Raw genomic sequence first — 5,382 nt, forward strand, 5'->3', positions numbered from 1 at the left:
TTGCTTTGATTTATGTCATAGAGTGTTCTGCCTATGTTTTCCTCTAAGAGTTTGATAGTTTCTGGCCTTACATTTAGGTCTTTAATCCATTTTGAGCTTATTTTTGTGTATGGTGTTAGGGAGTGATCTAATCTCATACTTTTACATGTACCTGTCCAGTTTTCCCAGCACCACTTATTGAAGAGGCTGTCCTTTCTCCATTGTACATTACTGCCACCTTTATCAAAGATAAGGTGTCCCTATGTGCATGGGTTTATCTCTGGGCTTTCTATCCTGTTCCATTGATCTATCTTTCTGTTTTTGTGCCAGTACCATACCGTCTTGATGACTGTAGCTTTGTAGTATAGTCTGAAGTCAGGGAGCCTGATTCCTCCAGTTCCTTCTTTCGTTCTCAAGATTGCTTTGGCTATTCGGGGTCTTTTGTGTTTCCATACAAATTGTGAAAGTTTTTGTTCTAGTTCTGTGAAAAATGCCAGTGGTAGTTTGATAGGGATTGCATTGAATCTGTAGATTGCTTTGGATAGTAGAGTCATTTTCACAATGTTGATTCTTCCAATCCAAGAACATGGTATATCTCTCCATCTATTTATATCATCTTTAATTTCTTTCATCAGTGTCTTATAATTTTCTGCATACAGGTCTTTTGTCTCCTTAGGTAGGTTTATTCCTAGATATTTTATTCTTTTTGTTGCAATGGTAAATGGGAGTGTTTTCTTGATTTCACTTTCAGATTTTTCATCATTAGTATATAGGAATGCCAGAGATTTCTGTGCATTAATTTTGTATCCTGCCACTTTACCAAATTCATTGATTAGCTCTAGTAGTTTTCTGGTAGCATCTTTAGGGTTCTCTATGTATAGGATCATGTCATCTGCAAACAGTGACAGCTTTACTTCTTCTTTTCCAATTTGGATTCCTTTTATTTCCTTTTCTTCTCTGATTGCTGTGGCTAAAACTTTCAAAACAATGTTGAATAATAGTGGTGAGAGTGGGCAACCTTGTCTTGTTCCTGATCTTAGTGGAAATGCTTTCAGTTTTTCACCATTGAGGATGATGTTTGCTGTGGGCTTGTCATATATGGCCTTTATTATGTTGAGGAAAGTTCCCTCTATGCCTACTTTCTGCAGGGTTTTTATCATAAATGGGTGTTGAATTTTGTCAAAAGCTTTCTCTGCATCTATTGAGATGATCATATGGTTTTTCTCCTTCAATTTGTTAATATGGTTTATCACATTGATAGATTTGCGTATATTGAAGAATCCTTGCATTCCTGGAATAAACCCCACTTGATCATGGTGTATGATCCTTTTAATGTGCTGTTGGATTCTGTTTGCTAGTATTTTGTTGAGGATTTTTGCATCTACGTTCATCAGTGATATTGGCCTGTAGTTTTCTTTCTTTGTGACATCCTTGTCTGGTTTTGGTATCAAGGTGATGGTGGCCTCGTAGAAGGAGTTAGGGAGTGGTCCTCCCTCTGCTATATTTTGGAAGAGTTTGAGAAGGATAGGTGTTAGCTCTTCTCTAAATGTTTGATAGAATTCGCCTGTGAAGCCATCTGGTCCTGGGCTTTTCTTTGTTGGAAGATTTTTAATCACAGTTTCAATTTCAGTGCTTGTGATTGGTCTGTTCATATTTTCTATTTCTTCCTGATTCAGTCTTGGCAGGTTGTGCATTTCTAAGAATTTGTCCATTTCTTCCAGATTGTCCATTTTATTGGCATAGAGTTGCTTGTAGTAATCTCTCATGATCTCTTTTATCTCTGCAGTGTCAGTTGTTACCTCTCCTTTTTCATTTCTAATTCTATTGATTTGAGTCTTCTCCCTTTTTTTCTTGATGAGTCTGGCTAGTGGTTTATCTATTTTGTTTATCTTCTCAAAGAACCAGCTTTTAGTTTTATTGATCTTTGCTATTGTTTCCTTCATTTCTTTTTCATTTATTTCTGATCTGATTTTTATGATTTCTTTCCTTCTGCTAGCTTTGGGGTTTTTTTGTTCTTCTTTCTCTAATTGCTTGAGGTGCAAGGTTAGGTTGTTTATTCGAGATGTTTCCTGCTTCTTAAGGTGGGCTTGTATTGCTATAAACTTCCCCCTTAGAACTGCTTTTGCTGCATCCCACAGGTTTTGGGTCGTTGTGTCTCCATTGTCATTTGTTTCTAGGTATTTTTTGATTTCCTCTTTGATTTCTTCAGTGATCTCTTCATTATTAAGTAGTGTATTGTTTAGCCTCCATGTGTTTGTATTTTTTACAGATCTTTTCCTGTAATTGATATCTAGTCTCATGGCGTTGTGGTCAGAAAAGATACTTGATACAAATTCAATTTTCTTAAATTTACCAAGGCTTGATTTGTGACCTAAGATATGATCTATCCTGGAGAATGTTCCATGAGCACTTGAGAAAAATGTGTATTCTGTTGTTTTTGGATGGAGTGTCCTATAAATATCAATTAAGTCCATCTTGTTTAATGTATCATTTAAAGCTTGTGTTTCCTTATTTATTTTCATTTTGGATGATCTGTCCATGGGTGAAAGTGGGGTGTTTAAGTCCCCTACTATGAATGTGTTACTGTCGATTTCCCCTTTTATGGCTGTTAGTATTTGCCTTATGTATTGAGGTGCTCCTATGTTGGGTGCATAAATATTTACAATTGTTATATCTTCTTCTTGGATCGATCCCTTGATCATTATGTAGTGTCCTTCTTTGTCTCTTTTAATAGTCCTTATTTTAAAGTCTATTTTGTCTGATATGAGAATTGCTACTCCAGCTTTCTTTTGGCTTCCATTTGCATGGAATATCTTTTTCCATCCCCTTACTTTCAGTCTGTATGTGTCTCTAGGTCTGAAGTGGGTCTCTTGTAGACAGCATATATAAGGGTCTTGTTTTTGTATCCATTCAGCTAATCTGTGTCTTTTGGTGGGAGCATTTAGTCCATTTACATTTAAGGTAATTATCGATATGTATGTTCCTATTCCCATTTTCTAAATTGTTTTGGGTTCGTTATTATAGGTCTTTTCCTTCTCTTGTGTTTCTTGCCTAGAGAAGATCCTTTAGCATTTGTTGTAAAGCTGGTTTGGTGGTGCTGAACTCTCTCAGCTTTTGCTTGTCTGTAAAGGTTTTAATTTCTCCATCAAATCTGAATGAGATCCTTGCTGGGTAGAGTAGTCTTGGCTGCATGTTTTTCTCCTTCATCACTTTCAGTATGTCCTGCCACTCCCTTCTGGCTTGTAGGGTTTCTGCTGAGAGATCAGCTGTTAACCTTATGGGGATTCCCTTATGTGTTATTTGTTGTTTTTCCCTTGCTGCTTTTAATATGCTTTCTTTGTATTTAATTTTTGACAGTTTGATTAATATGTGTCTTGGCGTATTTCTCCTTGTATTTATCTTGTATGGGACTCTCTGTGCTTCCTGGACTTGATTAACTATTTCCTTTCCCATATTAGGGAAGTTTTCAACTATAATCTCTTCAAATATTTTCTCAGTCCCTTTCTTTTTCTCTTCTTCTTCTGGAACCCCTATAATTCGAATGTTGGTGCGTTTAATGTTGTCCCAGAGGTCTCTGAGACTGTCCTCAGTTCTTTTCATTCTTTTTTCTTTATTCTGCTCTGCAGTAGTTATTTCCACTATTTTATCTTCCAGGTCACTTATCCGTTCTTCTGCCTCAGTTATTCTGCTATTGATCCCATCTAGAGTACTTTTAATTTCATTTATTGTGTTGTTCATCGTTGCTTGTTTCATCTTTAGTTCTTCTAGGTCCTTGTTAACTGATTCTTGCATTTTGTCCAATCTATTGTCCATTCTATCTCCAAGATTTCGGATCAACCTTACTATCATTATTCTGAATTCTCTTTCAGGTAGACTGCCTATTTCCTCTTCATTTGTTAGGTCTGGTGCATTTTTATCTTGCTCCTTTATCTGCTGTGTGTTTTTCTGTCTTCTTATTTTGCTTATCTTACTGTGTTTGGGGTCTCCTTTTTGCAGGCTGCAGGTTTGTGGTTCCTCCTGTTTTTGATGTCTGTCTCTAGTGGCTAAGGTTGGTTCAGTGGGTTGTGTAGGCTTCCTGGTGGAGGGGGCTAGTGCCTGTGTTGTGGTGGATGAGGCTGGATCTTGTCTCTCTAGTGGTCAGGTTCACGTCTGGTGGTGTGTTTGGGGGTGTCTGTGGCCTTATTATGATTTTAGGCAGCCTCTCTGCTAATGGGTGGGGTTGTGTTCCTGTTTTGCTAGTTGTTTGGCATAGGTTTTCCAGCACTGTGGCTTGCTGGTCGTTGAGTGAAGCTGGGTGCTGGTGTTAAGATGGAGGTCTCTGGGAGATTTTCGCTGTTTGATATTATGTGGAGCTGGGAGGTCTCTTGTTGATCAGTGTCCTGAAGTTGGCTGTCCTACCTCAGAGGCAGAGCCCTGCCTCCTGGCTGGAGCACCAAAAGCTTTTCATCCACAGGCTCAGGATAAAAGGGAGAAAAAGTAGAGGGAATTAGTAGAAGTATGAGGAAAGAAAGAAGGAAAGGAGGGTAGGAAGGAAGGAAGAAAGAAAGAAAGAAGCAAAGAAGGAAAGAAGGCAAGAAGGAAAGAAGGGAGGGAGGGAGGGAGGAGGGAAGGAAGGAGGGAAAGAAGGAAAAAAGACAGAAAGAAAGAAGATACAGTAAAAATAAAATACAGTATAATAAAGTTATTGAATTAAAAACTTCTTATTTAGAAAAAAAAAAAGGGACGGAAAGAACCTAGGACAAATGTTGGCAGCAAAGCTATACAGACAAAATCTTACACAGAAGCATACACATACACCCTCACTAAAAGAGGTAAATGGGGAAAAATCCTAAATCTTGCTGTCAGAGACCACCTCCTCAATTTGGGATGATTCGTTGTCTAAAGGAGGGAAGGAAGGACGGAAAGAAAGAAAGAAAGAACGAAGGTAAAGTATAATAAGGTTATTAAAATTAATTATTAAGAAAAAAAATTAAAAAAAAAACATGGACGGATAGAACCCTAGGACAAATGGTGGAAGCAAGACTATACAGACAAGATCTCACACAGAAGCATACACATACACGTTCGCAAAAAGAGGAAAGGGGAAAAAATCATAGATCTTGCTCCTAAAGTCCACTTCCTTAATTTGGGATGATTGGTTGTCTATTCAGGTATTCCACAGATGCAGGGTACATCAAGTTGATTGTGGAGCTTTAATCCGCTGCTTCTGAGGCTGCTGGGAGGGATTTCCCTTTCTCTTCTTTGTTCTCACAGCTCCCAGGGCTAAGCTTTGGATTTGGCCCTGCCACTGCGTGTAGATCGCTGGAGGGCGTCTGTTTTTTGCTCAGACAGGATGGGGTTAAAAGAGCCGCTGATTGGGGGCTCTGGCGCACTCAGGCCGGCGGGGACGGAGGGGCACAGAGT

The sequence above is a fragment of the Globicephala melas genome, chromosome 5, assembly GCF_963455315.2.
Source record: "Globicephala melas chromosome 5, mGloMel1.2, whole genome shotgun sequence".
Lineage (NCBI taxonomy): Eukaryota > Metazoa > Chordata > Mammalia > Artiodactyla > Delphinidae > Globicephala > Globicephala melas.